Here is a 27702-nt window from a genome sequence, read left to right as displayed (position 1 = left end):
TAGCCTCTCTCGCAGACCTCTCCTCAAGCAAACCTTGTTATCTTTCTCCCCAGTCGTGGTCCTTTCTTTGGTTGAAAGGACTTTGCCATGAAGTCCTGAGGGGATGTTTGCTCAGCCTAGTGTATTCCCGCCAGTGTGGCTTAAGGGGACCGACTGAAACCCATGTTCGGAGGGTTTGGGCTAAAAAAAAGGGAGGGAAAGGGAAGGGTATGGACGCATAGGGCAGGGTGTGTGTGTGCCATTATAAGGTCATACAGCCTACTCATCTTTTCTAGAACGTGTGAGGTAGTCCAGATCTGACATTTTAGGGGCCTCTCTAAGGATGAAATCACATTACATTAATGGATATAACTATGTCTCCTTGTAGTATTACTTCACCTCTTTATTCTGCAGATATTGTGCATTGTTTTTTGAAGGATACTAGGGAACTCTTTTTTGGATTCACTGTTTTTGAATTTGCTGGAAAAATAAGATTTGTAGCTTTTCTTAATCCCTGAAGATTTCAATGTCAGTAATAAATTTCTACTACCTGGTGCTGCTGTCCTGCTTCTCTGAGGAGCAAGCAGAAATGCTGTGTTCACTGATGTCATTACCAACAGCATTCTCAGTAGTAGTGAAATGTTGAATAAAATTTTTGTTGAACTCCTGAGCTGTCAAGAAGGAAATGTAATGTTAGTGCATGTTTTAACGCTGGTATAAGGATGAAGTATAAAGAGATCTTTGTAGTCAGTACTTTCAAAATTTTTATTTTGTATGTGTGTAACAAAGGGAGAAAATCATATTGAAATTATAGGTAATAACTAGACATAGTATGAAAGTCAAAGGTTCAGAAGATTAATGTAGTAAAAAGTTTCTATTCCTCTTTTATCCTCCAGCCACCCATTTTTCCTCTTTTTTTTTTTTTTAGAGGTTTCATGTGTATCCTTTCTGTGATATTTCCAGCATATAGAAACCTATACATTTCTATTCTTAAGACACCGTACACATGGTTGCATACCATACACTCTGTATATAGCTTTTTTCACTTAACACTAAATCCTAGAGATCATTCAATAACAATACATATGGAAGTGCCTCATTTACTGGCTGGATAGTGCCACATTTTAGTGGACTTGAGATTATTTTCAGTCTTTTGCTTTTACAAACAATGCTGTATGCTTTTCTTTTAAATGTATCAGCTGCTATATATGTATTTAAATAGTTTTCATGATTTGAAAAAAATTCCTGATGATTCTTTTGTGTTGAACCCACAAAAAGGATATAATTAAATTTCTTATTGAACCTCTGAGCTTCCATGGTGTGACTAGCTTTGATGATGATTATAATATTTATCAGATAAATTATTGAAGGATTTTAAAGCAGGGGACTGAAATGATCAGATACGTATTTTTAAAACGTCACTCGAGGGTGGGTGCAGTAGCTCATGCTGTAATCCTCACACTTTGGGAGGCCATGGTGGGAGGAATGCTTGAGGTCAGGAATTTGAGACCAGCCGGAGCAAGAGTGAGAGACCCCCCCATCTCTACAAAAAAAAAAAAAAGAAAGAAAGAAAAATTAGCCAGCTGCATGGTGGTGCATGCCTGTAGTCCCAGCTACTTGGAAGGCCAAGGCAGGAGGATCGTCGGAGCCTAGCAGTTTAAGGTTGGAGTGAGCTATGATGAAGCCACTGTACTCTAGTTCTGGCAAAAGAGTGAGACCCTGTCTCAAGAAAAAAGAAAGTCACTCTGGCTGCAGTGAGGAGGGTGGATTGAAGAGTAGAATAAGGCTAAAGGCAGGAATATCAGAGGGTTATCCAGGCAAATGATACTAGTGCGTCTGAACTTGGGTATTGAGAGTTGACAGGACTTGGCGATTTGATTGGATTTGGGATTAGGTAGAGGGTGCGTGGAGGATAAAATCTAGGTTTCTTGCTTGTGCCTTTCGCTGAGGTGGGGATCCACATGAAGGAGGAATGGGATTTTATTTTTGTTTTGTCAAGGAGGAGGTATAGAGGAGTTCCATTTGTGACATGTTGAGTTTTGGCCAGTAGGCAGGTGGATTTGTAGCTGAACCTCAGTGTCAAGTTCTGGGTTGCTAGCAATAGATTTTGGAGGCAAGATTGTATAGATGAGAAGTGAAAAGGTTTTAGGACAGTAATCCAACATTTAAAATACAGGTAGAGTTGAATATCAAAACTGGTAAATTATATAATTAAGTTCTTTAAAAATCTTGTTATTATAGTTTAAGCATTAACAGTGAAATTCACTGACTAATATATTACTTTTTAAACAGTTTTTTTCTCCATAGTTAATTTAGTGGCATATATAGTTCATGAGTGAAATGGGGTAAACTTAAATTTTTTAGAAAAGTACAACCTCAGTATAATTTAGTAATATAAACCGCATCTTTACTAATTTGGATTATACTATGTAGAAGTTTGTTTAATCTTTAATATTTGCAAAGAAGTGAAGGAAGTTTGAAAATATTGTTTGCCAAGAATATTAAGGTTTTTAGTTTGAATGATTTTTAGTTATATTAATTTAGTTTGAAACAAATATTCATCAAAGACTTTTCAGACATTTTAAAAACCACAACATTGACTTAATGTATTGATTCCTAAGGTTAGAGCTACTGTCTAGAGCTCTTGCCTTTGCTCTAGACCTCTGTAAATCACTGCTTAATGGACATCTTCACTTGGATTCACATTTCACAAGCCCTTCAATCCAAACTTGATAAAACAAAGCCCTTTTCTGCCCCTCTTTCCTCCAAAACACTGGGGGTTGGGAGAGATAGAATCTGACAAAATTTTTCCTTCTTCCTGATTTCCTATCTTGATTAATGGGACCACTCTGTCCTCATGAAGCATTTAGGAACCTGGGCATCATCCTCCACTTCACTCTGTAGCTCACTGCCAGCATCCATTTTGTCACTGAGTCTTGCACATTCTCCTTCATATTTTAGATCATTCCTTATTACTTCTTCTTGTCTCTATCTTATTTTAACCCAAAATGACTGTTGAACTTCTGTAATGCTTCCTAAGTGGTCTTCTTGCCTTCTATCTTATGCCTTTTGTTTTGTCATACCCTCTAGTTCATTCTCTACACTGCTGCCAGAGTAAGTGTTCTAAAATGCTCTTTTAGTTAGGCTCTTTCACTTGCAAGGAAGAGACTCAAGTTACCTTAAGTAATGAAGTGCTTACTGAAAGGAAACCTGCACAAGGGAACCCAGGAAAAGTTAAACAACTTGATCTCAATAAGAACAGGAACCTAATAAAGCTGGAAGGAGAATACAGACTTCACTCTAGTGCTTTACTGTTAACTTAGCTTCTCTTTCTTTCTGGCTTATTCTTTCTTTCTACTTCAGTTTTTCTCTATCTCATAGCTTCCATTTATTCCTAGTTTCTGCTCCTTACATCTACTATGTCACTCCTGGGCCAACATCTTGCCTCCTGGCTGCTGTCTTTTTAACTTCACCTCCTGTTGCTGGCTTCTTCCTTCTCCTTAGGTTTTTTTGATTTGAATTCCCAAGAAACAATTTGTTTGTCTCAGCTCTTTTTCTTATTGGTTGCTAGCAAGCCTGTGTACTTGGATTGTGTGACCACTCCTGACCATTTAATGTTGGCTGTGTGTTTTTATGTACATATGGGTGTGGGGCAAGACCATAATGGTGAAAAGTGTGGGGCACTGTGCTGGATAGTTTCCCACAAAATGGGGTTGTTAGCATGGCAGGCACCATAATTGACATATATAGTACAAATACAAATCTAATCTTGTCCTTTCCTATTGAAAGATCTTCAGTGTTTTCTCATTGCCTTCAGGATAGAATTCAAACTGTAGCATGGCATGTGTATGAGATCATTCATGACCTGATGGTTATTTCTCTAGCTTTTTGTCCCTTCCTTCCTTCCTTAAATTCTTTGGTTTACTCTTACTGAATTTAGGCTTCCTCTCATGTAGAGTGCTTTTTCTCTTGTCTTTACACTTGATGTTCCATTTCCCTGGTTTCCATTCTCCCCTTTCTTTGCCTGGCCAATTCCTATCTGACTTTTAGGACTCATTTGAGGTGTATCTTCTTCGGGAAGCTTTCCTTTACCCCTTTCAGGTTAAGTTAGGTACGACTCTCGTGTATTCCTGTAGCACATAGTAATTACTTCTATCATAGCTCTAATGAAATTGCTTAATTACTTGTCTATTTTTTCCACTAGGCTTTAACTTCTTTGGTAAGAGAGATGGTATTAGTGCTCTGTAGTAAGACAACTTGTCTTACTACAGATTGTGGATTCTTAAAAATATAAGCTTTTTATAATAAATTATAAAATATACAGAAAGTAGATAGATCAGAAGTGTACAGCTCAGTGAATTTTCACCAAGTGAACACACCAAGGTAACCAACACCCACATCAAGATACAGAATATTATTAGAACTCCACAAGCATGCCCTCTTCTAGTCACTAATCCAGCTCGTAGAGGATATAATTTTAAATGGGAAAAATGTTTAACATATACATTTCTGAACATATTTTATGTGTGTCTTTAGACATACAAGGGATATAGGTATTAGAATTTTGATCCTATAGAAAGAATATACATAATTTATGTTATACAAATAATTTTGGCATACTTTTTGCAGTAGACAAGTTCAAACTCACATAATACTAATATTCTAAAGTTTGCTTATGGGATGTTTATATTTAGGTAAGTTTTCTTGTTTATAAATTTAATATCATTTTAGAGTGGCAAGAAATCATATAATAAAGTAGAATTGATTAAATTGGCCTATTAATTTTGAGCGGTGAATATGCTTCGGATAGGTACACTAAACACATTCAGCACTTTCCAAAGAATATTTGGCCTCTGGGTTTAATGTGAATTATGTTGCTAGCATATTTTGGCAGTGGGGTCATCCAACGGGCAGCTGGAGTGTAATTTTACATGTACAGTGAGGAAAGGACTAGCTGTCCTGTCATAAACAGCTGGCTTGCTAAAAATTGGTTCTTTTTTACAACTGGCAATAATTTTAGAGTGTACTTTTTCTCAGTTTTGATTTTAGTTAAACTTCAAGATTATGTAGCTCCTTGAATGTAAAGGTATTCTTTTAAATATTCTTTTTCCTTATATAGGCTTTACTTTTACTGTCAGTTCATCTTAAACCCATTAAATCCAATTAAGTGGAAAGACTATGGATTTTTTTTTTTTTTAAGACTAGTCAAGTGCAGTAGTGGACTATGGATTTTTAAACCTAGATTTCTAACTGTCCTGGATTCAAGTTGCAGCCTTATCACTTTTGAGCTGCCATTTGTGGGCAAGTCACTTAACATTTCTCAGCTTCAGAATGTTCATCTCTCAAATGGTGATAATAGTTATTTCACAAGATTATCATTAAACATTTTATGTGAAGGACTAAGCACATAGTAGATACTCATTAAGTCTTCCTTTTCCCCCTTTAATATATCTGTTTCTTGTTATGTTTAAAATGAGAATAAGAATTTTAAGAATTTTGTTGTGTGGCTTTTAGAGTGACTGGCTAATCAAAGTCTTGCTACTGGAAATAAAGTTTAGCATAGTCTGCTAGCTGTTTTTTAAGTATGATCATATTTTTCAATTAAAAATATTTCAAAGAAATGCTTTTCATAATGTCTTAATATATAAGATTAATGGATGTTAGAGTGTATCTTGATTCAGCATGAAGTATCACAACAAAATGTGTTCTGTTTGCCAATGACAAACATTCCTTAAATCATTGACAGATTTTAGTACTATTACTGTTTGTAGTGTGTCAGTATTTGTTTGAAATCTGTTTACTTTTATTGATCAGATGATAGTGGGCTCAGTAATCTCTGGAATTTTTCTTTTTTAAGAGACAGGATCTCACTACGTTGCCCAGGCTGGCCTTGAACTCCTGGGCTTAAGTGATCCTCCTGCCTCAGCCACCCAAGTAGCTGGCACTACACACATGCTACACTGTATCTGGCTAGGATTTTTTTTTTAATCTAAGGGAGAAAGTTTTTTAGGTGACTTTGTGGACATGTGCTTACAAATGATTTTTAGATCATATTTTTTCCTTGTTTGCTTTTGCAACTCTGCTTTCTTTTAATTTTCTTCTTACTTCCCTCACTCTTTTATAATAGAAAACTTAAAAAATATTGCAAAGGTGAAAGAGTAGAACAAAGAACACTAATATATCTGCTACCTATACAGACATATAGAAAATAATAAATTTTTTTTTTTTTTGAGACAGAGTCTCACTCTGTTGCGGGCCAGAGTGCCATGGCATCAGCCTAGCTCACAGCAACCTCAAACTTCTGAGCTCAAGCAATCCTCCTGCCTCAGCCTCCCAAGTAGCTGGGACTACAGGCGCACGCCACCACACCTGGCTAATTTTTTATTTTTAGTAGAGACAGGATCTCCCTCTTGTTCAGTCTGGTCTCGAACTCCTGAGCTCAGGTGATCCTCCCGCCTCAGCCTCCCAGAGTGCTAGGATTACAGACGTGAGCCACTGCTGGCCAGGCCTGTCTGTATACATTTCTGCTGAACTATTTGAAAGTAAGTTGCAAGTATCATGGCACATTTACTGCAATATACTTCAGCATATATCTCTTAAGAAATAGGTAATCTTCACATCACCAGTGTACCATTATCAACACCTAAGAAAAATTGTAATTCCTGTTTAGGAAAAACTCAAACTGTTTTTCCTATTCTTTTACTCAACATAACAACACAGATTTCTGTGACCCTGAAATATGTGGGGATTCCTCTCAACCGGCAAGCAAACAATCAGTTCTGTAGTTGACACAAGCTGGGTGTCCTTCAATTCAATTCAGACACTATCTACCCAGAGATAGTATCAGATCCTACAGGTTGAGGGCTCAGTCCCCATGACTGCCCCTCCTCTCCGACTTCAGACAATAGTCAGGAGTCTGGGCCTCAAGAACTTCTGATTGGCTGGCTACAAGTTGGGATTCTCACAATCCCCTCTTTGGGCTTGATTAATTTGTTAGAGCAGCTCACAGAACTCACTTACTTATGTTTACCGGTTTATTATAAAGGATATTTTAAAGGGTACAAATAAACAGCCAGATGAAGAGGTATATAGGGCAAGGTCTGGAAGTGTCTTGAGTGCAGCAACTTCTTTCCTCATGGAGTTGGGGTGTGCTACTGTCCTGGCACATGGATGAGTTCTTGTTCACCTTCTTGTCACACTCCACATTTTCAGCTCTCCAGAAGCCCCCCAAACTTTGTCCTTTGGAACTTTTACGGAGACTTCATTGGTTGTTCAATATTGAAGCCTGGGCAACTTTGTCGAAATGTGATTGGACAAAAAGGGTGTGATCTAAACCCAGCAAGGCCTGTCTGTTCAGATTCTTCTTTGCCTCTTTGTGTGCAACATTCTTTCCTCCAGGGTATGGGGCAAGACCCTCTCTGAAATGAGGGCCTTATGACCCATAATCAGGAGGACAGGAGGTGGTCAGAGAGATTCTGTTTACTGAGGCCTGCTCCAGAGGTCTAAAGCACCCCAACAGCACAACAAAAGACTGTAACAAGGGCTATGGGAGTTATGAACCAGGAACTATGGATAAACACATACACACACACATGCATATATTTATTTTCTCATAATATCACAATTCCCTAATAACATTTAATATTCAGTCTATATTTGCATTTTCCCAAACTTTCACAGTTGTCCTGTGAAATGATTTTTTCAAACCAGATTTCAATTTTTTTTTGTATTTCATTTATCTCTTTGTAGTCACTTTTAATCTGTACCAGTTCCTTCCCACATTCACCTTTCCTATGATATTAAAAGTTCTTTGAAGAGTCCGGATCACTTTTCTTGTGGAATGGCCTATTTTCTAGAGTTATCTGGCTGTTTCTTTGTGCTATTGTTTAACTTACTCTTATAGTCTTTGTATGTCCTGTAAACTGGAAGTTATGTTTTAAAGGATTGATTAAATTCATGTTAAACAGTTTTGGAAAGAATTCTTCATAGGTGATGTTATATATCATGTTGTATCCTATGCGAGGTACATAATGTCAGGTGTCCTGTTAGTGATCAAAGTTTGATGAGGTTTAAAGGTGGTGTTTGCTATATATCCCCTTTTTTTTAATCCTTCTGCCTCAGCCTCCCGAGTAGCTGGGACTATAGGCATGTGCCACCATGCCGGGCTAATTTTTCTCTATATATATATATTTTAGCTGTCCATATAATTTCTTTCTATTTTTAGTAGAGATGGGGTCTTGCTCTTGCTCAGGCTGGCCTTGAACTCCTGACCTCGAGCGATCCTCCTGCCTCAGCCTCCCAGAGTGCTAGGTTTACAGGCATGAGCCACTGCGCCCAGCTGATATCTCCATTTTCAAAGTACATTTTTCCCTCCTTAGATCAATTATAATAAATTGTGGGAGTAATACTTTGGTACTATACAAATATTCCATTCCTTTATCTTCTTTATCTAATAATTCTAGCATCGTTTGTTGATCCTTAGGCATTTGATTAAGGATTACAAAATGGTGATTTTCCTAATTCGTTAATTCTTTGACATTTATTGCTATCATTCTTCAGTTAACAAGAGCTTTGTAATCTTTGTCAACTGGAAGTGAACTACACGTCCTGATAAAAGGGCAGAGTAAATGCATAATTCTTCTCCTGTCTAATTTTCAGAGTGAGGAGTTGTGTAATAGTCATCTACAATGGTGGTAAATGAATTTTTTAATAGTCTCATAGATTTTTGTTGTATTAAAATCATTTATAGACATTGTTCTCTTTGATGTTCACATTGTCTCAACTAAGAGCAGTGAGAGCTCCTTCAAGCAGGCTCCTGAGTTGTTTTTTGCCTGAATCCATTAGTCTTTGAGTGATTCTTTACTTTTGGGTACAAGATATCTTAGCTCACCATGGACTTTTCCTGCTTTAGACTTGGAATCAGCAATTTCTTCAAGGAGCTCTGTATCCTTTTTAGTGGAGGATTGTATTTAGAGACCATTATCTGGATGCTAGGTATGCTCTTTGTTAAGGGACTGTCGTTCTTCCTAGGCCCTGACAGAGAACAAAAGCATGATATCATATTGATAATTCTAATTCAAATTTAACATTGTAGGCTGCTGCCACCTCTTCCTCTTTCCTCCTCCTCCTCCTCCTGATTTGTTAAGTTTTGTCTTTTCTTTTCTTTTCTTTTCTTTTTTCTTTTCTTTTTTCTTTTCTTTTCTAATGAATGAATGTGTGAATGAATGAATGACAGGGTCTTGCTCTTTTGCCCAGGCTGGAGTGTAGTGGCGCAATAATAGCTCACTGTAGCCTCGAACGCCTGGGCTTGAGTGATCTTCCTGTCTCAGCTTCCAGAGTGCTGGGACTACAGGCACACACTACTGTGCCCTGCTAATTTTTTTATATTTTGTAGAGATGGGGTCTCACTTTGTTGCACTGGCTGTTCTTAAACTCCTGGGCTTAAGCAATCTTCCTGCCTTGGTCTCCCAAAGTTCTGGGATTATAGGAATGAGCCACTGTGCCTGGCTGTTAAGTTACTTTAGTCTATCTCTTTTATAGCAAAAATCTTGATTTTTATTTACATTGATTTTTTTTTCTAAGTATATACATAGTATTTTAAAAAGAAAACTATTCAATGAAACTGAAGATTTCTTTGCATTTCTTTTTGTCCTTAGAATGTATTCTACTAAGGATATACATGTTGGTAGGAGTGCTATGTTCAGAAGTCACTTGAAATCATTATTTTCTCAGTGTGATTGTTACCAATTTGATATGCAGGTCCATTTATTTTTTATTTTAGGGTTTGCTTCCCCACTTTGTTTTATGGTACCTGGGTTTGAAGGGACTATAGATGATTTGCCTGCTTTCTTCCCCTATGCTTCCTGGCTTCTCAAAACATTGGAGCTAAAATCCTGACGTCTTGAGTGTTTTCATGTAAGGATTACTTACATTCTGTCCTCACTGGTTTTTCCCACAACTTACCCTATTTTCCCTCAACTTTAACCTTTCTTTTTCCTCTTATCTGCCTTAAGTCTCTGACTATAGTGTTCCAAGCATTTAATGCACAGCTTCTTACAGGCCAGTAGGGCAAATAAGATATATGCTATGAGTGAAAAGGGTAAGAGATTAGGAAAATACTAAAGGCAGAGGGAAGAGTCCCTGTTGGACTACAAGGAATTCAAGCTCTGGGGCTCATAGAATGGAAATTGGAAGTTAGGGAAACCTAATCATTGAGATCTAAATTGTCTTTTACTCTAGTGATTGAATGGAATTTGTTTTCATTTATTGATCAAAATATTTGCATACCTGTCATTATCAGCTCACTGTGGTGGGCACTGTAGAGGATATAAAAGATTATGTAATTATGGTGGCTTTTAAAAAAATGCACACTAGGTTTGTTGACAAGCCAGGAGAACAGAAAAAAAATCCATGCTAGGTACCAGCCTTACTTCTGCTGCCATATTATATTGAGTTACCATAGCAGTCATATGCAGTTGTTATTTTTCCTTTTCATCCATGTACAGATGTTCCTTGACTTACAATGGAGTTACATCCCAATAAACTTATAAGTTGCAAATATCATAAGTGGAAAATGAATTTAATACACCTGACCTATCATAGCCTGTCCTTCCTTAAATGTGCTCAGAACACTTAGTTAGCCTGCAGTTGACCAATATCATCTGGCAGCACAGTACACTGTAAAGTATCAGTTGTTTACTCTCATGAGAGCTGCTGCTTGCTGCCACTGCCTAGCATCATGAGAGAGAGTATTGTACTGTATATTGCTAGCCCAGGAAAAGATCAAAATTCAAAATCCACAGTACAGTTTCTACTGAATAAGTATTGCTTTTGTACCATGGTAAAGTTGAACCATTGTTAAGTTGGGGACCATCTGTATACATGGGAGTCCATAAATTGTGCAATTTAAAGAAAATTATGAAGCAAATATTAGTGTCGTCATTACCCAGGCTAACAAACCAGAAGTATTTCCATCCTACCTAACTTTCCCCTTGCCCTTGTCAACATATCTTGTCAACATATAGTTGAATTTATCAATTTTGGTTAATAGATATTATCCTGAACTTTGTGACTATCATTTTCTTGCTTTGCTTCATAAATTTTAAATCCCAGGTATGTGTATATCCTCAAACAACATAGTTTTCCTTATTTTTGAGCTTCATATGAATGGAATAATAATTTGTGTATTTTATATGATTTAAAAAATATAGTCCAGCATTATATTTGTGAGATTACTTCCAGGTTGTTGTAGTTAGCCATAGTTCATTAGCTTTCATTGTATTAAAGTGTTCCATTGTATGATTATGCTCCAGTTCATTCTAGTTCGGATGGACATTTGAGTTGATTTCAATTTCTTGATATTATCATACAGACAATGCAACAGTGCCTTCTCTTGTACCTGTTTTGTGTTTGCGTGTGTGCAAATGTTTCTTTAGAATGCCTAGGAGTGGAATTGGTGGGTTGGCATGGTGTGTACATATTCAACTTTGATAATGTCAAAGAAGTTTTCAAAGTTATTGTTTCAATTTATACTTTCATCAGCACCGTGTATGAGAGTTTCCATTGCTCTTCATCCTCCTGAACATGTGGTATTCTCACACTCCTAATTTTTGCCAATCTGAAGTTTGTGATGGTATCACATGATTTTAATTTGCATTTTCATGATTACTAATGAAGTTGAGCGTCTTTTCATAGTCATTTGAGTTTCATCTGAAGTGCCTGTTGAAGTTGTTTGCCCAGTTTCTTTAAAATTAGTCTTATTCTTTGTCTTTTTGTGACTGATGGTTAGAAATTTTATATGTGTTTTGGATGCTAATCCTTCAGTCATACAGTTATATCTGTTACAGATGTCTTCTGTTTTTGGCTTGTTATTTCACTTTCTTTATGGTGCCTATTGATCAATAGAATCTCTCAGTTTTAATATAGTTGAATTTATCAACTTTAGCTAGTGCTTTTTAAATCCTTTTAAAGAAGTCTTAGCCTAAGGTAAAGAAGACACTCTCCTATATGCTAAGAGATTTTAAGTTTTAAAACTTTCGCAAATTTGGTCTTTACTTGGAATAATTTTGTGGATAGGATGAGGTCCCATTTCATCCCCTCCCCATCATCAGTTTTTGTTTTGTTTTGTTTTGTTTTTGTGAGGGACATATTCTCCCTATGTTGCCCAGGCTGGAATACAGTGGCTATTCACAGGTGTGATCATAGTGCGCTATGACCTTGAACTTCTGGGTGCCAATCATACTCCTGCCTCAGCCTCCCAAGTCGCTGGGACTATAGGCACGTACCACTGCACCTAGCCCTGCATCAGTTTTGAAAAGCTCCTCTTTTCTCCACTGATCTACAATGCCACATTTGACATATATCAAGTATCCATATTTGTATGGATCTGTTTCTGGACTTGTTCTCTGTTCTATTGGTCTGCTTGTCTATTCCTATATTAGTAACTCATTGTTTTACTATAGCTTTAAAAGTTTTAATATCTGATAAGGCATTGTTGTTCTTGCTGTTGTTGTTCAGGAAAGATTTGGCTATTGTTGGGCCATTGTACTTTCATATATATTTTAGAATCATGTTGTCAAGTTCCACACACACACAAAAACAAACCAAATAATCTAACATAAAGACAACAGTTGGGATTTAAAAAAAATTTGTACAAATTTATGGGGTACATGTGAAATTTTGTTACATGTATGTAATATGTAATAATCAAGTCAGGGTATTTAGGGTATCCATCACCTGAGTATAATACTTTTTTTTTTTTTTTTTTTTTGAGACAGAATCTCCCTCTGTTGCCCGGGCTAGGGTGCCATGGCATCAGCCTAGCTCACTGAAACCTCAAACTCCTGGGCTCAAGCGATCCTCCTGTCTCAGCCTCCCAAGTAGCTGGGACTACAGGCATGCACCACCATGTCTGGCTAATTTTTCTATTTTTAGTTGCCTGGCTAATTTTTTTTCTATTTTTAGTAGAGACACATGATCTTGCTCTTGCTCAGTTCGGTCTCGAACTCCTGACCTCAAGTGATCCTCCCACCTTGGCCTCCCAGAGTGCTAGGATTACAGGTGTGAGCCACTGTGCCCTGCCATTTTTGTTAAGTATGGTTACCCTACTTTGCTATCAAACATTGATTTATTCCTTATATCTAACTGTATGTTTGTACCCTTTAATAACCCTGCAGTCCCCAGCCTCTAGGCTGTAGCCTGTTAAGGACCAGGCTGCAGAGCTCCACCACCATCTCCACCCCCCTGCCCCCAGCCCTGTCCATGGAAAAATTGTCTTTCATGAAACTTAGGAAAGAGGGCGTGCATGGCAGCAGGAGGTGAACAGCTGGTGAGTGAGTGAAGCTTCATCTGTATTTACAACCACATAGCTCGCATCACTGCCTGAGCACTGCCTCCCCCCTCCCCACCCCCAGTCCATGGAAAAATTGGCTGCCTTGAAACTGGTCCCTGGTGCCTAAAGGTTGAGGACTGCTGCTTTAACCCATTTCTCTTCATCCTCCTCCCTGCCTCCTACTCACACTTCCCAGGCTCTATTTATCTTTCCACTCCCACTTCCATGTGATCAAATTTTTTAGCTCCTACATACAAGGGAGAACATGCAATATTTGTCTTTTTGTGCTTGGCTTATTTCACTTATGATAAAGACCTCCACTTTATGTTGCTGCAATGACATGATTTCATTCTTTGTTTATGGCCAAATAGTATTCCATTGTGTATATATGCCACATTTTCTTTATCCATTCATCCGTTGATGGACACTTAGGTTGATTCCATATCTTGGCTATTTTAAATAGTACTGCAGTAAACATGGGAGTGCAGGTATCCCTTTGATACGTTGATTTCTCTTCCTTTGGATAGATAACCCAGTAGTGAAATTGCTGGATCAAATGGTAATTGTATTTTTAGTTTTTTGAGAAATCTCCGTACTGCTTTCCATAGTGGCTGTACTAGTTTACATTCCCACCAACAGCATATAAAGAGTTCCCTTTTTTCTGCATCCTTGCCAACATCTGTTATTTTTTGTCTTTTTAATAATAGCCATTCCGACTTGGGTAAGATGATATCTCATTGTGGTTTCAATTTGCATTTCCTTGATGATTAGTCATGTTGAACACTTTTTGATATACCTGTTGGCTATTTGTATATCGTATTTTAAGAAATGCCTATTCATGTCCTTTGTCTACTTTTTAATGGGATTATGTATTTTTTTCCTGTTGAGTTGTTTGAGTTCTTTGTATATTCTGGATGTCAGTCCCCTGTCCAATGGATAGTTTGCAGGTATTTCTCTCATTCAATAGGTTGTCTCTTGACTTTGTTGATTATTTCTTTTGCTGTGCAGAAGCCTTTTAGTTTAAGTCCTTTGTGTGTTTTTGTTTTTGTTGCATGTACTTTTGAGGTATTACAGAAACTTATTTTCTTACAGTTCTGGACACTAGAAGTCCAAGATCAAGATGTTGTCAGATTTGGTTTCTCCGGAAGCCTCTCTTTTTATCTTGCATATGGCTGCCTTTTACTATGTCCTTATGTGGCATTTCTCTGTGTGTGCACATATCCCTGGTATCTCTCCCTTTTGTTACTTATAATTGGTGTCCTTAGACGACAGTCCTATTGGAGTAGGACTCTACCCGTATAACCTCACTTAACTGTAATTACTTCTTTAAAGGTCCTATCTCTAAATATAGTCACATTGCCGATGAGGGCATTAATGTACCAATTTTAGAAGAACATAGTTCAGTTCATAACAACAGTTGTATAAACCAAACAGAACAGAACCTTAAATTTTCTCTAGAGAAAGGAATAGTGGAAAAGAACATGGAAGGAAAGGATAAGTAAGCATGGATAATTTTAATGGATTTGGTACATTAGTAGTTTATCCATGTCATAAAATCATATCTCAGATCAGTTTTTCTTGCATTTTCTGAAATAATGGATGCTGGTTGGGTATTCTATTACAACTTCACTATTATAATATGAATTATATAATGTGAGTTATATAATCTGAATTGAGATGTCAGACTCTGCACTAGGATTCTTGTTTGTTTTAGGGTCTCAAGAGTCAGCTAAGTAATGAAGCAGAAGGGTCTTTGTAGTGAGGGAAGTATTGACAAAGTAAAAATCAGCAAATGGTATTTGTTCCTTGCCTCTTCAGTCACTATTGGGTGATTTAAAATTCCTTATAGGTACAGAAATATTTACAGGTAAAGATCTGTCTCCAGTGTTAATTTATGGCAAGGCTGTTTACCCTTAAAGATTTATAAAACATTTTGAAATTCTTCAAATTCTAAAGTCTGCATTTAAAATGTAGTATAAATCCTCGACATGGAATACTTAAAACATTAAGGTAGATTCTCCTAACACAGTTTAAGACATATGGATTAAGACCCTGGTCCCCATCCCACATCTCCCACCAGCCTTTCATCTTGTTGCCTTTACAATGGTGCTCGTTTTCCATACATTTCCTTCCTAGTGGTGCTGTTTCTAGTTTGGTACGTGTCTTATTAGGTATTTATGCATTTATTTATATATATACATATGTATTAAATACTTGTAGAACATATATCATCTTGTAGTTTTGAAAACATAAATTGTATTGTCCTTTTTCATATTCATCTTCAAATAAAAGATCTAAGGGACTGTTAAATATTTCATTTTTAGAAATTAAAGTGTAATTTACATATAGTAAAATGCCTAAAGTTTAGAGTACACAGATTGATGACTTTGTACAAAGTTTTTAAAAATTTACTTATTTTAAATTAATAGACTTTATTTTTTAAAGCAGTTTAGGTTTACAGAAAAATGGAGCAGAGAACATAGAGTTCCCAGATACCTCCTCACTCCCCTTTCTAACCCCCCATTTCCCCCTATCATTAACATCTTGGGTTAGTGACGTCTCTTAGTTACAGTTTATGAGCCATATTAATACATGGTTATTTGAAGTCTGTAGTTTTACATTACGGTTCACTCTGTGTTGTACCTTCTAGGGGTTTTGACAAATCAAAGACACGTTTCCGCCATTATGGTATCATACAGAATAGTTTCAGTGCCCTAAAAATCTCCTGTGCTTTACCTTTTCATCTCTCTACCCCGCTCCCCAACCCTTGGTGACCACTAATCTTTTTGCTATCACCAAATTTTTGCCTTTTCCAGAATGTCATAGCTGGAATCATATAGTATGTAGGCTTTTCAGGTTGGATTCTTTCACTTAGCAATATGTATTTAAGATTCCTCTGTGTCTTTTTGTGGCTTCATAGCTCATTTCTCTTTATTGCTGAATAATATTCTATTGTATGGATACCAGAGTTTGTTTATTCACCTTTTGAAGAACATCTTAATTGCTTTCAGCTTTTGGCACTTATAAATAAAGCTACTATGAGCATCTATGTGGAGGTTTTTTTTTTTTGGTTTTGTTTTTTTTCAGAGATGGCATGTTGCTATGTTGCCCAGGATAGCCTTGAACTCCTTGGCTCAAGAAATTCTTTTGCCTCTGCCTCCTGAGTAGCTTGAGACCACAGCTGCATGCCACCATGCCTGGTTTCTGTGTGCAGGCTTTTGTGTTGATATACATTTACAACTTATTTGAGTAAATACCAAGGAGCATTATTGTTGGATTATATGGCAAAAGTAAGTTTGGTTTTGTAAGAAACTGCCAAACTGTCTTCCAAAAGTGGCTGTACTATTTTGCATCCACACCAGTAGTGAATGAGAATTCCTGTTGTTCCACATTCTCATCAGCATTTGGTGTTGTCACTGTTTTGGACTTTTGCCATTCTAATAGGTATGTAGTACTCTCTTATTGTTTTGATTTTCAGTTCCCTAATGACATATGATTTTGATTTTGAGTATCTTTTCATATGCTTATTTGCCATCTGTATATGATCTTTGGTGGGATATCTGTACAGATTTTTTCCCCATTTTGCCCATTTTAATTGGGTTGTTTCCTTATTGTTGAGTTTTAAGAGTTCTTTGTGTATTTTGAATACCAGTTCTTTATCACATTTGTTTTGCAAAGATTTTTCTGTTTGTGGCTTGTCTTTTCATTCTCTTAACAGTGTCTTTTGCCGAGCAGAGATTATTAATTTTAATAAAGTCCAACTTAACAGTTATTTCTCTCATGGTTTGTGCTTTTGTTGGTGTACCTAAAAAGTCGTTGCCAAGCCTAAGGTTACCAGGATTTCCCCCTGTGCTATTTTCTAGGAGTTTAATAGTTTTGTGCTTTACACTCAGATATGTGATCCATTTTGAGTTAATTTTTGTAAAAGATGTAAAGTCTGTGTCTACATTCAGTTTTTTTGCATGTAGCTGTCCAGTTGTTCCAGCACCGTTTGTTGAAAAAGATTGTTTCTCCATTGACTTGCATTTGTTTCTTTGTCAAAGGTCAGTTGACCATATTTGTTTTTTGTTAACTTTATTTATTTTTATGAAGGGAGAGTAGGGAATGGGGTTCAGTTTCCTTTTTTTTTTTTTTTTTTTTTTTTGAGACAGAGTCTCCCTTTGTTGCCCTGGGTAGAGTGCAGTGGTGTCATCATAGCTCACTGCAGCCTCAAACTCCTGGGCTTAAGCGATCCTCCTGCCTCAGTTTCCCGAGTATCTGGGTAGCTGGAAGTACAGGTGTGCGCCATGATGCCTGGCTAATTTTTCTATTTTTAGTAGAGACAGGGTCTTAGTCTTGCTCAGGCTGGTCTTGAATTACTGAGCTCAAGCAATCCTCCTGCCTTGGCCTCTCAGAATGCTAGGATTATAGGTGTGAGCCACCGCACCTGGCCAGTTGACCATATTTGTATGAGTCTATTTCTGGGTTCTCTTTTCTGTTCCATTGATCTATTTGTGTATTGTTTTGCCAGTCCCAAGTGTCTTGATTACTGTAGTTTTATAGTAAGCTTGAAGTCCTATAAGTGCTGGACCTTGTTTTTTTCTTTGAATATTGTGTTGGCTATTCTGGGTCTTTTACCTTTTCATGTAAGTTTATAATATGTTTGTTAGTATCCACAAGGTAACTTTTCTGGGATTGTGTTGAATTTATAGATCAATTTGGAGAACTATGCATCTTAATAATACTGAGTCTTTCTGTTCTTGAACATGGAATATATCTGTATTTATTGAGATATATTTAGTTGCTTTCAGCAAAATTTTGTAGTTTTTAGTTTAGAGGTCTTTCACCTCTTTTTGTGAATTTTATTGCTAAGCCTTTTAAATTCTGTTATAAATGGAATTATTTTAATTTCATTTTCCATTGTTTCATGTAGCATTTAGAAATATATTTGATTTGTGTATATTGACCTTATATCTTTTGAACTTACTAAATTCAACTATTAGTTTTACTAGTTTGTTTATTCCTTTAGATCCTCATGTATAAAATCTTGTTGTTTGAGAATAATAAGGACAGTTTTAATTCTTCCTTCCAGTCTTTATCCCTTCAGTTCTTTTTCTTGCTTCATGGCACTGGCTTGTTACTTCCAGTACAGTATGGAACAGAAGTTGTAAGAAGGGACATAGCTGTCCTGATCCCAAGATTTTCTGGTACTCTTCATTCCTTCTTGCAGATCCAGACTTCCATCTGAGATTATTTTCCTTCTGTCTGAAGAAATTCCTTTACTATTTCTTGTATTGCTTATCTACTGGTGATGAATTCTTTCAGCTTTTGTCTGTCTGAAAATATATTGATTTTAACCTTTATGTTGAAAGGATACCTTTGCAGGGTTTAGAATTCTAGGTTGGCAGTTTTTTTTTTTTCTTTCAGCAATGTAAATATGCTATCTACCATCTGCTAGCTTCTATTTTTAAAAAATATTTCTGAAGAGATATCACCCAGGCTGCTCTTGAACTCCTGGCCTCAAGTGATCCTCCTGCCCCAGTCTCCCCAAGTGCTGGGATTACAGGCATCAGCCACCACAGCCTGCCCAGCTTCTGTTGTTTTTGATGAAAAGTCAACAATCATTTTTATTGTTACCCTGAATGTAATATGTTATTTTACTTTGGCAACTTTTAAGATTTTTTTTGTATCTTGATTTTGAGAAGTTTGGCTGTGATGTGCTTAGGTGCAATTCACTTTCCTATTTATTTTGTTTTTGATTTGCTGAGTTTTTGGATCTGTGGGCTTATGTATTATATTAATTTTGGAAAAATTCTGCCTTACTTCTTCAAATATTTTTTCTGCCTCATTTTCTTTTTCTTGCTTTTTTTTTTTTTTTTTCTTTTGAGATAGGGCCTTGCTTTGTTGCCTGGGCAGAGTGACATGGCCTGATCATAGCTTACTGCAACCTCAAACTCCTGGGCTCAAGTGATCCTCCTGCCTCAGCCCTTTGAGTAGCTGGGACTACAAGCACATGATACCATGCCTGGCTAAATTTTAATTTTTTTTGTAGAGATGTGAGATGCTGTGTTGCCCAGGCTGGTCTTGAACTCCTGGCCTCAAGCAATCCTCCCACCTTTGCCTCTCAAAATGCTAGGATTAGCAGGCCTGAGCCACTGCACCTGCCCTCTGGGAACTCTTACTATTTCTTTTTCTTAGTTTCTATTTTTTTGTTTGTTTAAGTTTAATCTCTGGAGAGGATGGTTTCTTGATTCGTACAGGTTGAAAAGGTGATATTCTACTAAGTCCTTAATAGCATGAACAAATTTGCTGGCGTGCTGAGATGACTTAGACTTTGCTTTCCTTCTCATTTCCACTGAAGATGGTATAAACCATAGGGGTATGGTTAATTTTGTTGTTATTGTTACAGCATAGGAATGCCTAGGCAAATCTAACTTTACATCAGTTAATTTTTTTTCTGGACTTCAGCTTTTATGAGTAAAAGACAGGTGATGATGTAAGGATAAGTTTTTGTTTATTGTTGCTTTCATGCTACAAAGGAAGAGTTGAGTAGTTGGGATGGAGACATATGATCCACAAAGCCTGTAATATTTATTGTTTTGTTCTTTACATAAAAAGTTTGCTGACCCTGGCAGTAGATCATGATGAAATAACAATGAATAGTATTTGAAGTTAAATAACTTTTCCCAGGTCACACAGCCACTTCTCCTTAGCTATCTATTTTTCAAAATTTCGTAGAGTCTTTTAATTTCATTAGGCTGTGATGCCAAATTTACATATTACTTGTCGTTGGTATTTCCTGTTGGTTTCTTTCCATTAGTAGACACCTTAGTTCTGTCTGGAAAAGTTGTCCAAATAGAGGAATATTACTGTATATCAGTGCCGAGTTGTTGTTTTTGTTTTTTTTTTTAACTCCCCAAGGACTTTTGGCATAAAATCATTGTCATGTTGAACCACAGCTAATCCCAGCTATAGTTAGGTATTTGTTTGTTTTAATCAAAGTGTGGGTCGTCTTCTTTTTTTTTTTTTTGAGACAGAGTCTCACTCTGTTTCCTGGACTAGAGTGCCGTGGCATCAGCCCAGCTCACAGCAACCTCAAACTCCTGGGCTCAAGCAATCCTTCTGCCTCAGCCTCCCGAGTAGCTGGCACTACAGGCATGCACCACCATGCCTGGCTACTTTTTTCTATATATTTTTAGTTGTCCAGCTAATTTCTTTCTATTTTTTTAGTACAGACAGGTCTCGCTCTTGCTCAGGCTAGTCTCGAACTCGTGGGCTCAAACGATCCTCCCGCCTCGGCCTCCCGGAGTGCTAGGATTACAGGCGTGAGCCACCGCATCTGGCCAAAGTGTGGCTCTTCTTAATCTAAATTTCTTCTTTCAGTTCTTATGAGGCTGTCCATTGAGTATATTTCAAGTTAGATTCTCTTGAGATGTGAATAAAAGTGCTATGTTGGCTTTATGGAACAAAGAGCGCAGGGGTATGCCTCAATATAATGGCTCTTGCAAAATGTATTATTTGGTGGTGATTTTGGATGTTCCATAGACCCTGACAACTGTGGTGGTAGTTGGTTGAGATAGGTACACCTTCTGATTCATCTTTGTTAAAGGAACCACATAAATGATTTTTGTATTTGGGGGCAAATATTACAAGTTGTTGATCTTGGTCTTATGATCTTTAGAGGTAAATGTATTAATTTAATGGAAAGTCACAGTTCAAAGGTGGTAAGCAATGGCTTAGATTCAACTTGTGGGCATAAATGGTTTGTTATATCTCCACAGTGTCCTAAATATTCATATTATTAGGGGATGATACAGGAAGAGTAGTAACCATATTCTCTGGTTTCTCTTCAGATTGTGTAAATCTTTCACCTTTTACTAAAGATTACTAACCATCAGTGGTTTTAAAAGGAAAGATAAGGTGTCTACTTCTAGGGAGAGGTAAAAGAATATTCAATAATAATAACAAGCCTGGTGGAGTGGTCACTTGAGGCCCAGGAATTGAGGCCAGGCTGGGCAACAGAGTGAGACCCTGTCTCTAAAATAATAATAATAATAATTATTACTTACCTTCATAGTGCTATTTAACCACATGCCAGATATTGTTATTAAATTCTTTTTATGTATCAGCTTATTTCTGTCACACTAGCACACTAACCCTATGAGGAAATTGAGGTGCTTGCTCAAGTTCAACTAGGTACAATCATGAATCAAATATAGAAATGGTATTAAATGATTTTCATGTTTTCAAATGCATTGGTCATTTCTCTTTCCTTGTCTTTCTTCATTTGCTGCTTCTTGCAGTACTTCCCTTTCATGGACCCTTCATTTGTCTGTTCGTTTTACTCTGCTTAGATGTGTCATCTGGGGTAGGCCGTTTATCCTTTGTTCTTATTTTTTCATTTGCAAATTGTGATAATAGGCCGGGCCCAGTGGCTCAGGCCTGTAATCCTAGCACTCTTGAGAGTCCAAGGCGAGAAGATCACTTGAAGTCAGGAGTTCGAGACCAGCCTGAGCAAGAATGAGACCCCATCTCTGCTAAAAATAGAAAAAATTAGCTGGGCATGATGGTGCTCGCCTGTAGTCCCAGCTACTTGGGAGGCTGAGACAGGAGGATTGCCTGAGCCCAGGAGTTTGAGGTTGCTGTGAGCTAGGCTGATGCCACGGTACTCTAGCCTGGGTGACAGAGCAGGACTTTGTCTCAAAAAAAAAAAAAGAAAATTGTGATCATAGTGCTTACCTTCACAGAGTTGTTCTAAGATTTAATGACTCAAATGAATAATTTGACACATAGTAAGTACTCTAACAGTAAACCCTTATAACTGTTATTATTATTACTGCTACTACTGCTCTTACTATTATGTGTTTTTAAGTCATTAGTGCTCCATTTTTGACATTTTCCTTCTTTGCTGAACCACGAAAGGTTGTCAACCCCCTGGGCTTGGCCATCAGTTCTGTTTCTCTATCTGCATTCTCTTTGTATGTGAATTCATCTAGTTTGATTGCTTAACATGCCATCCATATGCTTGCTGATGATCACCAGATGTGTATTATCTCTAGCCCTTTCCTCATTTGTTTTTTTAGTGTTGTATTTCTTATTGCTTACACAATATTTCCACTTTCCTGTAGGTATTTTAGACTTATGGCCAAAAACACATTAAAACATGTTCCCGCCTCCCACTGTAACAACAAAAACACCACCAGCAAATGAAGATAAACAAACCTGTTCCTCTCCCAGTCTTCCCTATTTTAATATTTACTCAGTTGCTTTCAGTCAAACAAACTTAGATGTTGTGTTTGTTCCCACATCTAATGCATCGGTGAGTCCACAATGCCTACACGATCCATCCACTTCTTTCTGTTGCCATTGCTAGTACTATTATACAAAACCATTGTCTTTTGCCTGGACTATAACAATTTACTAACTAATCTCCCTACTTTTACTCTTTCCTACCTACCTCCTCTAATCCATTCTCTATTAGGCAATTGGAGTGATCTTTTAGAGATCACTTAAATAATATAAATCAGGTTACGTCATTCCCTGTTAGGAAAAAAAAAACAAAACTAAGACCAAAAATGCAGAGACTTTCTATTACAGTTAGAATGGAATTCTAGAGTGCAAGGCACTGTATAATCTGACCCCTGCCTATCTCTGCCCTAATCTGTCACAATTATCCTCCTTGAATACTTGACTTCAGCCTAGTCTCTTTTCTGTTCCCTAACCATGCCAAGTTTGTTTCTGATTTAGATATTCTGCCCTACCAACTCCTCTTAGCCTGAAGCATTTCTTCCTTGTATTGGCATAGTAGGCTCCTATGAGTTCTTTAGGCCTCTCACCACCTCCGAGAAGCTTCACAGAGCGCTACTAATAACTAAAATAGCATACCTAAGCCCTCTACTTTAAGGGTAAGGCAAACTACTGCTGACAGGCTAAATCTGGCAGGTGGCCTGGTTTTGTACTGTGTACTGGTTCTTACGTTTTTAAAGGGTTGTAAAACAAAATACAAAAACAGCAAATATGTAACAGAGGCTTTATGTGGCCCTCAAAGCCTGAAATATTTATTATCAGGCCCTTTACAGAAAAATAATTTGTGACTATCTAAAATTACTTTGTTCATTTGTTTCATTGGTTTTTCGATTTTTTTTTTGTGAATAAGTTACATTTTTATTTTTCAGAAGCAAAAATGACAAGTGGCAACTTCCCTTTGTAAAAGACACTAAAGAATATCAGAGGAATAAGCTATCCTATCTCACAGAGACAATAGCCTGAGAAAGACTATTTTATAGCTCTCAAAGAAAGTCCTATTAAATAAATCTCAGAATTATATACTTTTAACTAAATCAACAAAACAAAAATAACCACCACAACAAAATTATCTAGAACCCATGAAGTGGTAATGTGAAGAAGGAAAAAGGAAATCTGGAAATCCACATACTGGGAGTTCTCCATTAAAATCAGGGAGGCTCAAATCTGTTTCTTTTTGAAAATATTTATGGATGTAACTATTTTTCTTCTTTTTTTTTTTTTTTTTTTTTTGAGACAGAGTCTCACTTTGTTGCCCGGGCTAGAGTGAGTGCCGTGGCGTCAGCCTAGCTCACAGCAACCTCAAACTCCTGGGCTCAAGCGATCCTACTGCCTCAGCCTCCCGAGTAGCTGGGACTACAGGCATGAGCCACCATGCCCGGCTAATTTTTTTTGTATATATATTTTTAGTTGGCCAGATAATTTCTTTCTATTTTTTTTAGTAGAGACGGGGTCTCACTCTTGCTCAGGCTGGTCTCGAACTCCTGACCTCGAGCGATCCACCCGCCTCGGCCTCCCAGAGCTAGGATTACAGGCGTGAGCCACCGCGCCCGGCCTATTTTTCTAAATGTTTCATTAGTAATAGTCTTATAAACCTGGTCCCATCATAATCTATAACGTAACTACTTTCATCTGAAGGTCCAACAATCCAAGGCAGGATATCCAAGGTAAAATCGATCAGGTCCCAACCATCTAAGAAAAAGAGACAGTTGTACTGCCACTTTGTATGAATAGCCATTTACATTTTGGCAAGATACGAGCTTGAGAAAACCAGCTTCATTTCCAGTAAAATGTGTTTCCTTGCCACTGAAATCCTTATAAGTTATGTTGGGTGCTGGAAAACATGGAACATGAGCTATGTAGTTTGTACGGTTAACTGGTTTTTGCGTAGCATCATTTATTTTTGTATCTTTATAGATATATCGTCCCACTTTGATGTCCTCACACCTTAAGCAACTCCTTGCTCCCGGTGGCAGCTGTGGCGGCAGCCCCCGGGCCTATGGTGACTGAGATGAGCCACAGGACACCAAGGAACTGGGTGTCACCCACTCCCAGAGCAGTCATCCTGTAGGGCCAGGTGGCAGCTGTTTTGGAGACCCTCATGTCCCTCCAGGTTTTTCTTTTTCTTTCTTTTTTTAAGAGACAGTGTCTTGCTCTGTCACTGACTACAGTTGTATGCCACCACGCCTGGGTAATTTTTTCTATTTTTATTAGAGACAGAGTCTTGCTCTTGCTCAGGCTGGTCTCGAACTCCTGACCTCAAACTATCCTCTTGCCTTGGCCTCCCAGAGTATAAGGAATATAGGTGTGAGCTACTGCACCCTGCTGAAGATCTCTTACTGATTCTCTTGATAGTGGGGATTGGAATTATAATCCCTTATAATAGAGTTCCACATATTTAACAAACATCTTTTGGAGTTCTATTAGGTACTAAATATTGTGTAGCACATAAAAGGCAAAGATATTTTCTACCTCAGAAGCATATATACTAGCAGGGGAGACCACCAAATATGCATTAGGTAATTAGATATACAGTTTTGGAGTTCGGTGGTAAGGCTAAGTTCAAGCATCACTATTGCAAAGAAGCCTTCTTTAGGACTCCAGTGTGCCTTTTAGTGTTCCCTTATTGTTTACCAGTCCCTGTGCTAGGGAAGGCCTAATGCTGAGGTCTAGAAGGGCCAGAAGCCTTGGTCTTTGCTATCCAAGAGCTCATGATTTCATAAAGGAAATATGATATGTACCTTATCAACTATAATATAAGGTATACTCTCCATATGGTGTCCAATCGAAGTGCAAAAGGTCAGTTTATTTTGAAACTCCTAAAATAATGTAATATTTTAAAAATAGGTATTTGGAATATTTAAATTAGATGCTAACTTTTTGCTATCCCCAGGTATTAAGTCATTATATTAAAGTGTAATTTTGAGACAGTTTTAATATTAAAGTGTAATTTTGAGACAGTTTTAATTTACATAGTAATAATTGTAGTATTAGACTGATGATCAACATTTTTTACATGGAATACCACTTTACTTCAAATAACTAACGTCTTTTTTTTTTTTTTTTTTTGAGACAGAGTCTCACTCTGTTCTCCAGGCTAGATAGAGTGCTGTGGCATCAGCCTAGCTCACAGCAACCTCAAACTCCTGGGCTCAGGTGATCCTTCTGCCTCAGCCTCCTGAGTAGTTGGGACTATAGGCATGTGCCACCATGCCAGGCTAATTTTTTTTTATATATATTTAGTTGTTTGGCTGATTTCTTTCTATTTTTAGTAGAGACGGGGTCTCGCTCTTGCTCAGGCTGGTCTTGAACTCCTGAGCTCAAACGATCGCCTGCCTCGGCATTCCAGAGTGCTAGGATTACAGGCGTGAGCCACTGTGCCCGGCCCTTAACCTCTTAATTATGTTGAGGTTTTTCCCTTCTTTTTCTTTTTTTATTGATATATAGTAAAGTGCAAATCTTCAGTGTTCACAGTTTAAAGTTTTTATATATGTGTACGCCTATTTCTCCACCACCTAAGTCAAGATATAGAATGTTTTTTTTTTTTTTGAAACAGAGTCTCATTTTGTTGCCCGGGCTAGAGTGAGTGCCGTGGCGTCAGCCTAGCTCACAGCAACCTCAAACTCCTGGGCTTAGGCGATCTTACTGCCTCAGCCTCCCGAGTAGCTGGGACTACAGGCATGCGCCACCATGCCCAGCTAATTTTTTTCTATATATATTTTTTTAGTTGTCCATATAATTTCTTTCTATTTTTAGTAGAGACGGGGTCTCGCTCAGGCTGCTCTCGAACTCCTGACCTCGAGCAATCCACCCGCCTCGGCCTCCCAGAGGGCTAGGATTACAGGCGTGAGCCACCGCGCCCGGCCAAGATATAGAATGTTTATAAAATTCTGTAAGGCTCTCTTTAGTGCCCTGCCTATTTATTAATAACTCCCTGTCCCCTAACATTAACCACACTTCTGATATTTATAACCATAGGTTTATTTTACCTGTTTGTGAATTTCATATAAATGGGATAATTTAGTATGTACTGTTATATCTGGCTTTTTTCACTTAACATTGTATCTGCGAGATTCATGTTATATGTATCAGCAGTTCTTTTTTATTGCTATATTATATCCCATTTATTAATTCTATTGTTGATGGACATTTTGATTGTTTTCACTTTTTTGCTATTTTGAATGAACTTCAAATGGACATTCTTGTGCATATTTTTTAGTGGTGGACATAAGCCATTTTGATGGAGGTTTGGTAGTGTCCCATGGTGATTTTGATTTGCATTTCTTTGGTGACTAATGATAACTATATTAGCCAACTATTACCGATTAACAATCTTAAAGTCTCCAGTGGTATATGACAAATACTTATTTCTTGGTTTTGAATCTGTGGGCCGGCTGGGACAGCTCTGCCCTGTGTATCTCATCTTCCTGCTGGGGCCAGTAGGCTAGATGAGGCATGTTTTTTTCGTGGTGGTGGCAGAAGTGCAAGAAGCCATGTCCAGTTGACCAAGCATATTTCAAGACCCTGTTTATGTCATGTTTGCTGACCTCCTATTCTTTAAACTAAGTCATGGTTTAGCCCAAATTCAAGGGTGGGGAAGTATATGTCTACAATGGACATGAGAGTAGGAAGTGAATACTTTTGAACAGTAATCTAGTCTACCACAGATGTTGAATTCTTTTTTGTATCCTTATTGGCCAGTTATGTATCCTCTTAAGAGCCTGTTTAAGTCTTTTGCTCATTTAAAAACATTGGGCTGTCTTTTACTTATTTTGTAGATTTTTAAAGTAATCTGGATGTAAGTCTTTTGTTGGATATGTGTGTTGCAGATATCTTCTAGTCTATGACTTGTCTTTTTACTCTCTTAATGATGTCTTTTGATGAATTAAAGTTGTTAATTTTAATAAAGTCAAATTTATCATGTTTTTCTTTTATGGTTAGTAGTTAGTGCTTTCTGTTATCTGTTTAAGAAACTTGCCTACTGTAAGTTCATGAAAGTATTCTTACATGATCTCTTCTAGAAGTGTTATTTTATTACCTTTCATGGTCTATCATCCATCTTAAAGTAATTTTTGTCTGTGAATTAATGTTTCCAGATACCTAATTGGTCT

General features: G+C 37.4%; 1 protein-coding gene and 1 pseudogene across 1 annotated transcript in view; one reads left to right on the top strand and one right to left on the bottom strand.

The window, feature by feature from the left end:
• MYO9A (myosin IXA) overlaps positions 1-27702 on the top strand; it is a 241817-nt gene that overhangs the window by 1011 nt on the left and 213104 nt on the right. The window lies entirely within an intron of this gene.
• On the bottom strand, positions 141-24694 carry LOC123634950 (annotated as a pseudogene).

Source organism: Lemur catta, chromosome 1 (assembly GCF_020740605.2).
Source record: "Lemur catta isolate mLemCat1 chromosome 1, mLemCat1.pri, whole genome shotgun sequence".
NCBI classification, from domain to species: domain Eukaryota; kingdom Metazoa; phylum Chordata; class Mammalia; order Primates; family Lemuridae; genus Lemur; species Lemur catta.
The sequence above is the reverse complement of the archived record's forward strand: the minus strand, read 5'-3'. Positions and strand labels throughout refer to the sequence as shown.